The following is an 11539-nucleotide window of genomic DNA, read 5'->3' on the forward strand; positions in this document are numbered from 1 at the left end:
GTAAATTTAATGTTCAAATACCTGATAAAGTAAGTGTTCGGTTCCTCGAGTTTCAGACGGGTCGGTGGAGTTCTAAAGTAGTGATGATAAGAACCAGCTTCGGTCTGGGCCTGGAGGATGAGTACAGAGACTTCGCGACCTCCCAAGCTACTGCGGTGTGAGAGGGGGGTGGGCGCCACCTGCAATGACACTCCGACACCTAAGTCAGAGATGGTACAGATGGCTATGAGGGTAGTAAGATAGTGATGTACCTCTGGGGAGGGGTAGGGCCCTTTCCATATATACCCTGTTAGTAGGGCGGGTCCCACAAGATTGGTGCCTTTCCTGGAAGTTTCCTTTCCCAGCTGTCATGTGGCTGGCTGCTAGGGAGTAGGTGTCCGGGTCGTGGTCCGGACGTTCGACACTCGCCAGGCCAGTCGCTCGGGTCGGGTGGTCCCGTTCATTGGGCCGGATCAAACGGCACCAGCTTGGCTGGGCCGTAACAGTGCCACCAACGCGGCAGCTAGGGTCGCAAACAACGTGGGTGGCGCGTTCCGTTACTCTTGGCAGCTTGTCGGTGGATCGGTAGGGGCGTGCCCCCTACGCGTGAGTAGGGCTCGTCGCCTCGAAGGAATGTCCTGCGTCGCCTCGATCTCCGCGCTGAGAATTTAATGCTCTTGATGGCTAATTTGAACCCTACGTGAAAAGACTACTTTGTCCCTGCCTTTCGCGCTTCTAGGAGTCAGTTTTTTTTTTCAGTTTTCATTCGTTTTAGTTTCCATTTCCCCACTCCCATCATATCCCTCCTGCTTCCTTTCATCTCTTCCAAAATTCCTTACTGCGAATCTCCTGTTCGTTCGAATCTTTCCAAGCTTTCCCAGCTTTCCTCGATCATTACCATCATCTTGGTAAGCTGTTTTTCCCTCTCTTATTCTTTTAGTTTTATCTTGCAGTCGTGCTTTTTTGGCTTTGTGTGCGTACTGTATACTTGTTGGATTGCATGCTTGATTAGTTCCCACATTAGGCAGACATTAAGGGGGTAACCATTCCAGGTTTTTGGTATTTAGGCTTCGTTTTTAACCATAGATTTAGGCCTTGCTTGACTGTAGACACTGCATAGGCAAACTGTAGTTTTTGGTTTTAGTTTTGGTATCCCGACCTCACAGACTGACTCTGGCTGGTGCCCCCACTGTAGGTATGGCCCAACGTCCAATTGTGAGGGGTCCCGTTGCGAGAGAACCCTACGACTGATACGCCTGGGTGATTGATGAGTGGATAATTTATACGCTTTTTGGCATTATTTTTACATAGTTTTTAGAATGATTTAATTAGTTTTTAGTATATTTTTATTAGTTTTTAAATAAAAATCACATTCTGGACTTTACTATGAATTTGTGTGTTTTTTTGTGATTTCAGGTAATTTCTGGCTGAAATTGAGGGACTTGAGCAAAAATCAGATTCAGAGGCTGAAGAAGGACTGCAGATGCTGTTGGATTCTGACCTCCCTGCACTCAAAGTGGATTTTCTGGAGCTACAGAAGTCCAAATGGCGCGCTCTCAATTGCGTTGGAAAGTAGACATCCAGGGCTTTCCAGAAATATATAATAGTTTATATTTTGCCTGAGTTTAGACGATGCAAACTGGCATTCAACGCCAACTCTCTGCCCTATTCTGGAGCTAAATGCCAGAAACAGGTTGCAAAGCAGAGTTAAACGCCAGAAACAGGTTACAAACTGGCGTTTAACTCCAAGGAAGACCTCTACACGTGAAAGCTTCAATGTTCAGCCCAAGCACACACCAAGTGGGCCCGGGAGTGAATTTCTGCATCATTTACTTATCTCTGTAAACCCTAGTAACTAGTTTAGTATAAATAGGACTTTTTACTATTGTATTTACATCTTTTGATCATTTTTGAGACTATCCTTGTATCACTTTTGATCTCTTTTAACCATTCTCACTTATGAACGCGTGCCTGACAAACACGTCCGTTCTACATGAAAGCAAGCTTGAATGCATATCTCTTAGCCTTCTTATATACGATCAGAGTCTTCGTGGTATAGGCTAGAATTATTGGCGGCTATTCTTAAAATCCGAAAAGTCTAAACCTTGTCTGTGGTATTCCGAGTAGGATCTGGGAAGGGATGGCTGTGACGAGCTTCAAACTCGCGAGTGCTGGGCGTAGTGACAGACGCAAAAGGATTACTGAATCCTATTCCAGTATGATCGAAAACCGACAGATGATTAGCCGTGCGGTGACAGCGCATTTGAACCATTTTTACTGAGAGGACGGGATGTAGCCATTGACAACGGTGATGCCCAACATACAGCTTGACATAGAAAGGAGTATGAAGGATTGGATGAAAGCAGTAGGAAAGCAGAGATTCAGAAGGAACTAAGCATCTCCATACGCTTATCTGAAATTCTCACCAATGAATTACATAAGTATCTCTATATTTATTTTACGTTTTATTTATCTTTTAATTATTAAAACTCTATAACCATTTGAATCCGCCTGACTGAGATTTACAAGGTGACCATAGCTTGCTTCAAGCTGACAATCTCTGTGGGATCGACCCTTACTCACGTAAGGTTTATTACTTGGACAACCCAGTGCACTTGATGGTTAGTTGTGTGAAGTTGTGACAAAGAACTAAAATTATGAACGTGCGTATCAAGTTTTTAGCATCGTTACCAAGGGATGAACGATCACGATTTCGTGCACCAGTGACCTCGGACGTGAAGGACGCCCCCAACCAGATGTCTCTGGAGGACTTTACGGAGTTCTGACAAGCCGAGTATCTCTGCGGGGGAGGTCTCGAAGAGGCAAACTATGAGGTCTTTGTCCCTGCCAGCCAAGAACAGATATTCCAACTAAACCTACACTCTCCCCGAGTCCCCGATTGGATCTGGATGTACAAGGCAATGTTCACCCACTTGGGGGTTCGCATCCCCTTCTCCCCCTTTCAAATGGCGATGCTTAACCGACGTGACATGGCGCCGTCTCAATTACATCCAAACAGTTGGCTTCTATCCGCTGTTTCGAGATGGTTTGTGAATACTTAGAACTGCCGGCCTCCGTTGAGGTGTTCCTATTTCTTTTTACCTTGACAAACCCTTCTAAAGAGGGGAGGGCCAAGAAAGGCTTCATGTCTTTCCGATCGGCCCAAGGTCGCAGTATCTTTAGCCTGTTTGAAGATTCCTATCACGGTTTTAAAGATAAATACTTCAAGGTTTGCCCCGCCGAAGGTCGGCATCCCTTTTGGTTGACGTTGGAAGGGGAACGTCGCATCCCGACCTACTAGAGTTTTGGGGCGGGGGCTAATGCCTTTACAAAGGTGACATACAATGGGTTGTCTCCCGAGAATAAGAAGGTTGTCGACGTTCTGTTGGCTATCTTTGGGAAGAACCATGTTAACCCCCACCTCCTTATGGCGATCAGGATGTGGCTAGGGGTTATATAGGTGGGTGGTCGTCTGGTAGCTTATTCATTTTTGTTATTTTTTGCTGCTTTATTACCCGTTATACTGTTTAACGAGATTTCGTCTTTTATTGCAGTATCAATGGCTGGCGAGCATGTTGGACTTAATGCTTTGTTCAACACATTTCTTCTTGAGGGTAGCGACGATGACTCCGCCACCCGTACAAATGAGGTTCCCCACTCTGCTGGCGTTGAGTGCGAGTCTCAGTCCTAGCCTACCCAGGGGGAGATAATCGGGACCAGCGCTGGTCTGAGTCCCCTGCCAGAGGTGGAAATGGATGCTGGGGGTCCTGAGGTTGTTGTCGTTGACAACCCGAGGAAAGGAAACCGTCCTCCAGCCCTGAGGGGGTCCTCACAGTCATGGAAAAAAACTTTGATACAAGTAGCTTTATTGACTCCCACCTCTTACCTGGCACAGAGGACTTCTTCCTGGGTGGGGATCTCGCCTCCCAAGCCAAGTGGGTGTACTACAACTTGCTCCGGGTTGCCGCCATAGCAAGGAAAGCAGAGCCCGTCTTGGCGGTAGCTTGGAGTCTGGAAAATAAGCTTCAATTATATGTCAACGCCAATGAGAAGTACAAAGCTGAGGTGAATTCGCTGCAGGCGTAGTTAGCTGCCTTAGAAGAGAAGGTCAAGACCTCCGACGCGTCAGTCGCACGACTCACCGAGTGAGAGCTCACCTTGGAGGGCCAACTCAATGCTGCTCAAGGTCGGGCGAAGGAGCTCAAAAAGGAGCGTAATGAGGCCCTCTCGTCGGCGACCGCAGCTAAGGCTGAGACTGCTGAGCTGAAGAAGAAGTAGAGAGAGACCATGAAGCAAGGTAAGAATGCCATCATGGCGACCGAGGAGGCGATCAAGGCACAAGTGAAGCTGTTAGCTCCCAATTTTGATACCTCGGCCGTCAGCGTTTTTAAGACTATTAAGGATGGCAAGATTGTTGATATTCTGAAGAAGTGATGTAATTGTGTAGTTAAGACTTCTGTAGTTTGTGTAGATCTTTGAACATTTAAGTAGTTTTAGATTTACCATTTTGCTGGCAGATAACAAACTTGTTCACTGCTTTGCTGGTGCTTGATGACTTGCTTGTTGTGTTTGCTTGCCGTTTTATTGGTAATTAACTATTTGTTTGCACTTGTTTACCATTTTCTGCAATGACACTCCGACACCCAAGTCAGAGATGGTACATATGGCTATGAGGGTAGTAAGATAGTGACATACCTTTGGGGAGGGGTAGGGCCCTCCCCATATATACCCTGTCAGTAGGGCGGGTCCCACATGATTGGTGCCTTTTCTGGAAGTTTCCTTTTCCAGCTATCATGTAGCTGGCTGCTGGGGAGTAGGTGTCCGGGTCGTGGTCCGGACATTCAACACCCGCCAGGCCAGCCACTCGGGTCGGGTGGTCCCGTTCACTGGACAGGATCAAACGGCACCAGCTGGGCTGGGCCGTAACAGTAAGAAAAAACTTTATTCTTATATCTAAAATTATATACAACATCTACCAAAATTTCAGAAATGATATTGAATTCAAATGAATATCATTTTTAAAATATAAACATGTTCAACAAGTCACAATTTTGTAAAAGTTAGGGTAAATTACTATAATAAACTAAGTCTCCTTTAAAATTAACCAGATCTTCCAAAACGTATTTGCATATAAATCGAACCAATTCAGTTCGATTTAGACAGGTGAACAATAGCCCCATGATAAATCGAAGCTAATGATTTCAATTTAATGGTTTTTGTAAATCGAAACCCATAAATTATCTTTCTCATTCCACTATTACAAGTGTAAGAAATGTACTCGTATCAAAATTTGATTAAAACAAATATATCATCAAAATTATAAATCGCAAAAAATAAAAAAATGACAGGTTTAAAAAGTTATGCTTAGATGAAAATCAGTTGAATCTGAAATGCTTCAATCCTGCTGTACTTTCTAAACTCCAATCAATCAATCCTAAAAAAATTTAAAATGGTAGAGGAATTCAAGAATAAACTTAATATATTCTACTAAAAAAATGGTTCTCCAAATATATCTTTTATTTTTTTTTAAAATGTTCCCTGAATTTGTTGTGTTCTCCACTTTATTTATTTATTTACTCGTAAGAAATATTGTCTTAGGATGCACTCATATGTAGAGCTACCAAGGAAGCATAAGTACCACCCTCAATCTTCATCAAAGAATCATGTCTTCCCTTCTCAGCAATCACTCCATTCTTCACCACAACAATGATATCAACACCTTTGATTGTTGAAAGCCAGCTATGAGCTACCACTACAGTAGTTCTGTCCACACGCTCAGATTTAACTCTAGATCCTTTGATGGTAGGTACCTTGAAAACATCTGAAAATGTTGCTTTCCCATGTTGCACAAAAATAGATCCTGTGTAGAAACAAAAGGCATTTGTGCAGTGGTCAATTATACTATACAGATCAATGTGTATAGATATTCTATCTGAGTTGATGAAAAATTGACACGTATCTAGATGGTAGTTGAGCTGCTAAACCATTGTGTCAGACATATCAGTGTTGTTGGAGCGCATGTGGGTAGAGGTTTGCATCGCTTATGTTGAGCCAACAGTGAGCAGGGTAACGAAAAGAGTTAAATTGAAAAAAAATCAAATGTTTGAGAGAATAAATTAGAAGCAAAGTGAAAATTTGTGATGTATACATATAATAGTAGTGATTTTCTTTTAGAAAATAAGGAGGATATGTATATATATATTTGTTGAAACAAAATATATCAAATAAATGACTATTATATTTTATTGTTTACGTAAATAGCATGTTATTGATTAAATTTCTCGTATTTAAAGTTTTCAGTGAATTGAATAGCCAAAAATTTTTATTTTTATTTTCTTAAATTTTTAGGTATTTCCTAAAAATAATTGATAAATTAGTATTTAATCTTTTAAAATATTATATTAATTTTTGATTAATTAAATGTTAATTTTTTTAAAAAGTGATAATTTAATTTTTAATCTATTATATTATATAAAAATTAAATTTTTGTATTTATTGATAGAGTTGATGTGATACATTTTGACCACTATTTTTTATTTATTTATTTTAACTTATTAAATATAATTTATTACGATAACTTAATTATGGGTTCAACTCTGCAGGAGACGGTGAGGAGAAGGGTGTGGAAGGGGAAGATGTTGTTGTGGATAGTGAGGAAGTGACAGGACAAGGAGCAGTGCGGGCGGAAGCCAATGGCGGCGGCGTTGATGCTATTTGTGCAGGGGATGCTATCTTGAAAGGCAATGAAACGGCCGCAATTTTAGGCGCACTCATGAAACAGAACTACGCCGGGAAGGAGGTTGATCAAGAGGCGGTGCAGCTCCTGAACAGCACAAGGGAGGGGAACAAAAATACAAGTGCGGTACATGGAATGTGTTTGAAGGCGAGTTCTGACGACGGGTCGAGCAAGACGCCCGCTATCCTTAGTAATGATATTGGTGTCATATGCAGGGACAATGAGGCAAGGGAGATAACACCTAGTAAGGAGTTGGAGAATTTGGATAGATTAGGACCAATGAGGGGGCTGAAACAGAGACATCAGACTCAAAGGATGAAAATACAGTGGTAAAGGAAATCGGTTTGAGAGAAGAAGGAGATTTAAGGAATTTGGAGGATTCGGGAAATTCAGAAAAGGACGCGGACGGTGACAATAATCAAGAAACGCAAGGAGGAAGCCGAGAAGCTGATATGGAAGAAAATAGAGCAGTTTGGGATTTAGCAGTGGAGTCATGATCTATTTTATATGATGAGGATGACAACATCATGGCTATTCTCCAAGAACAGAATGAAACAATTGCACAAAAAATGAAGCTAGCAAAACAGAAAGAGAAAGCAAGAAGGAGCCACCCTAAAAATTGGAATAAAGTGTGTAACAAAAAATTTTAAATGATTTTTAGTTTATGAAATGTGAGGAGTTTAGGGGTATTGAAAAGTTGAGAATGATGAAAAATTTTAAGCGGGAGGATGTTGTGAATATGTTAGGATTGATAGAGACAAAAAAGAAAGTGATTACTAAGTTTGATGTAGTGCAAGTTTGGAGAAATGATGTAGTGGGTTGGGAATTTGTGGGTTTGGAGGGTACTTCTGGAGGTGTATTATTTATGTGGGATGATATGATGTTTAAGTTGAGTAACTGCTACTAAAAGGAGAAAGGGTTGTGTACAAGAGAGGAGAAGTGTACTGTATGGAAAGAATTGAATTTGTTTGCACTTGAGGGTTTTCTTAGAATGGTAAAGGAGGAATCGCGGGATTTAGGAGAGATTCGTTTTACTGGAATGTTGACGGATTTGACGGTACCTTTGAGTAGATGGCATAAGGAGAAGTTTGGTGATATTGAGTTGAGGATACAACAACTGAAGGGTGAAATCAAGAAGGTGTGTTGCACTTGGTTGTTGGCCTATGATAAACTATGGTCTATTTTAATATCTATTAAGCAACTTTTTGAGAGTTAAACATGTGCACTTGTTAAAAAAGAAGAACGTAACAGGTGATTGTTTGTTTTTCTTTTTGTTATTGTTTGGTGTTCTTGCCTGGAAAAGAATGATAGAATCTTCAAAAATCAAGAAGCAAGTATTGCGAAAATAATTATCAGGCCGATTAGGAGCTACAAGAGTGGAGTGATTTTGGACTCTTTTTGGTTATTGATGACACTGTCGGAAATGTCTAAGGTTTACTTGTAATTTTCTTGTCTTGTTCTATTTTTTTGTTGCTCCACCTTGTTGTGTTGAGCTTTTGATTAAAAAAAAAACTCTCACCTCCTTCATTATATACCACATCTTTATGTAAGTTTAATTTTTTATTTTATATAAATTTTTTAAGTGTCGGTCGAATCTTCTATTTATTAGTATTTCATTTTAATTTGTTCAAAATTTCTACTGTTCATATTTTCTTTTGGTTTATGTGTTTGATATTGTTTTTGATCCGTTACCTAAGAACTAACCCACAACAATAACCTCGGAATCGAATTCCACCAAAACGGATAACCTCCCCGAGATTCTCTCCAACCAAAACCACTAAAACTACAAATACTGGAGTATCAACAAAGGACTCCGTCATACCAGTAACCCAGATACTAATAACTACCCCAAATAACACAATATATACGGGTAACTCATTCAATCACAGGTACGTAACTTATTCCGTATTCCTTTGAATAATCTCTTACTCTTACTTACTTAAGCGTTGGAGTCCCTTTGCAGGTGCCCAACGCCGCCTCCCCTACAAAAAGACGACGTTCTTTTCCCTTTTATCCAAAGAAAACTAGTTCAAGCATTAGCGGAACGAGCTATACTTTGGAGACGTCTTTATACACAGGAACATTTTTAAATTTCGTTATTTTGGAAAGTTAAAATTTTATTTCTTGGGATTTATGTTATATGCGTCTTTTTCTTCACATGTTTCATTATTATTTTTTCTCAATTTGTATTTTTTCTCAAATTAAAAATTCTAACATGTCTAGATGCGGCAAAGATAACTTTAAACCTTTCGAATGAAAGGTTTAATGAAGATAGAGATTTGTCTTTCATTAAGAATTAAGAGAAGAATTTTTGAAAGATGTTTCTGTGGGCAAAGCATGATGCTACTACAATATAGAACAATAACAAATTTTGAGAGATGGTTTATTTGTTGTCCTCTATAAAAGATAAGACATTTTATTTTTGAGTTATTTTAGAAGGGAACTCATTTGAAAACTATCTTACTCTTTCGTCTTTTCTAACAAAAAAAAATGTTACAAACTAAAAAGAATGACATATAAAAACTAAACCGATAAATTGTTAGAATATTTTTTAATAGCACGTTGTTAGTTTTTCTATGATTATTTTTACTTATTATATAATTTGTTTATATAAGGTAGAAAATTATTTGAATAGTTATTAAAACTATTATGTCAAAATGTATAAAATTATTAAATTATATTTATATTATTAATCAGTAATAATTCATTTGTGATATACGAAATTTGTTAGAAACAAGAAAATAATCTGAAGAAAGTAATTGTATATTATTAAGTAAATTTAGAATGATACAATGTCTTCGTTACCTAAAGTTCTCGGGTATCCGTCGGGTCGGGAGGCGGTAAAGGATAAGAGAACGAGATCCTGAAGTAACTCAGAGCGGTCTCTTGGTCCAAGATCGGAGGTCGGCGGGAGCAGCGGTAGAACGGACAAGGGGGAAAGCCACCTGCAAGGACACTCCAACGATTAAGTCAGTGTCCGTACGGGGGGAGCGCTGACCTCTCCCCTTATATACGGTGTTGGATGGGCCCAAGATGACCTAGCTCACTGGCCAGGATGCTTGTGAGCTGTCCCCGTCCACGTGGGAGGTGCTGGTCGTCCCGGGCTGCGGGTCGGGGCTTCAGGTGTTGCCCCGGGGAAGCCGACCCGACCGGTTTTGCCAGGGTGTGCTGGTTCGCGCAGGGGGCGAGGCCGGACATCGTCCGGGTCGGGTGCTGGGTGCCGACCTGCTGGACTTCCCTTGTGGGGGATGGCTTGGGCCTAGGTCAGAGATGGCGACCCGACCCAGCGGCTAGCTAGACTGAGCTTGTAGTGGTCCGTAACAGTGCCCCCAACGCGCTAGCCAGCCAGGAGGTTCGGAGCTCGTGGCTAGGCGCGTTTGTCCTACTCGCCGTGAGGGGTTGTGTTCCCTTTCTTGGGAGTCCGTTGATGGCGCTTCATGTCTCGCACGCGTGGTTGCCTCATCTCTGGTGCTGTCTTCTTAGCTTCCGCGCGGGGCATTAAATGCCCCCATCATCTCATGATTTGAAATTTGTGAAAAATGACGCATATGCCCCTGCCTTTTGGCGTTTTTCCTTGACGGTTACACTCTTTGTCCCCTTTTTTATTTTCGCAACCTCCTCATTTCCTCACTTCCTTTCTTCTGCTTCTATTTCATGGACTCGTCGCTGCTTCTCCTCTCTTTTCTACTACTTGCTCATTTTCCTTCACCTTTGTTCGTTGCTGCTTCAACCTTTCGGTCTACTTCTTCATCCTCCCTGGTACGTTTGATTTTATCGTTTTTGTTTTGCTCTTTTGTTTTTGGTGTTTGTGCGTTTTCCTTTATGCATGTCTGGGTTTTTTTTTTTTGGCTTTTGTCGCTTCTTCTTCCTTTAGAGGGGGCGCCACTAGGTTTTTCTGGGTTAGTCTTAGGTTCTGGGTTAGGATAGGTGTACCTTAAGGGGTGGTTTTGGTTGCTACTTGTTTTACTGCTTTACGGGTTCCCGACCTCCTGTTCTGACTAAGTGGTGCCCCTGCTGTAGGTATGGCTAATCGCCTCGTTCTCCCTGACTAGGCTCAGCGGCCGCTAGCCGATTTCGTCGATCATTACGCCTGGGTCTCCTCTGACGTAAGGGACACCCCTTCCAAGGTCACGAAGGAGAGCCTCCAAGATTTGTGCCAGGTTAGGCTCTTATGTGGGGGTGGTCCCGAGGAAGCGCTTTACCAAGTCTACGTTCCTACTGCTCGGGAGCGCGTTTGCCAGAAGAACTTGGCAGCTCCACGGGTTGTTGATTGGTTTTGGACTTGTGGGTTTATGAACCCATGTTCACGACCTTGGGGATTCGCTTGCCCTTTTCTCCTTTTGTCATGGGCTTACTGAATCGTTGCGATGTTGCTCCATCGCAACTGCACCCGAACAGATGGGCTTCCATCCGGTGCTTCGAGATGGTTTGCGAATACTTGGAGCTTCCGACTTCTGTAAATGTTTTCCTCTACCTCTTTCTTCTTACGAACCGCTCTCGCCAGGAAAAGGCGAAGAAGGGGTATATGTCCTTCAGGGCCCAACAGGGTCGTAGGATTTTTTGCCTTTTTGAGGATTCCTTTCATGGTTTCAAGTCTACCTTCTTCAAAGTCAGGCCGGTTGAGGGTCACCAACCCTTCTGGCTTACTGCCGAGGGAGAAAGGCGGATCCCGACCTACTGGAGTTTCGGGGCAGGATCCGATTATCTAATAAAAATATCTTATGACTGGTTGAGTCCGGAGGATCGCAATATCGCCGACATTTTGTTGGCTATTTTTGGCGAGAAAAACCTTAATCCTCGCATGGTTATAGGGGACCGGGAGGC

Source organism: Arachis ipaensis, chromosome B4 (genome assembly GCF_059453495.1).
Source record: "Arachis ipaensis isolate K30076 ecotype BB chromosome B4, ASM5945349v1, whole genome shotgun sequence".
NCBI classification, from domain to species: Eukaryota; Viridiplantae; Streptophyta; class Magnoliopsida; order Fabales; family Fabaceae; genus Arachis; species Arachis ipaensis.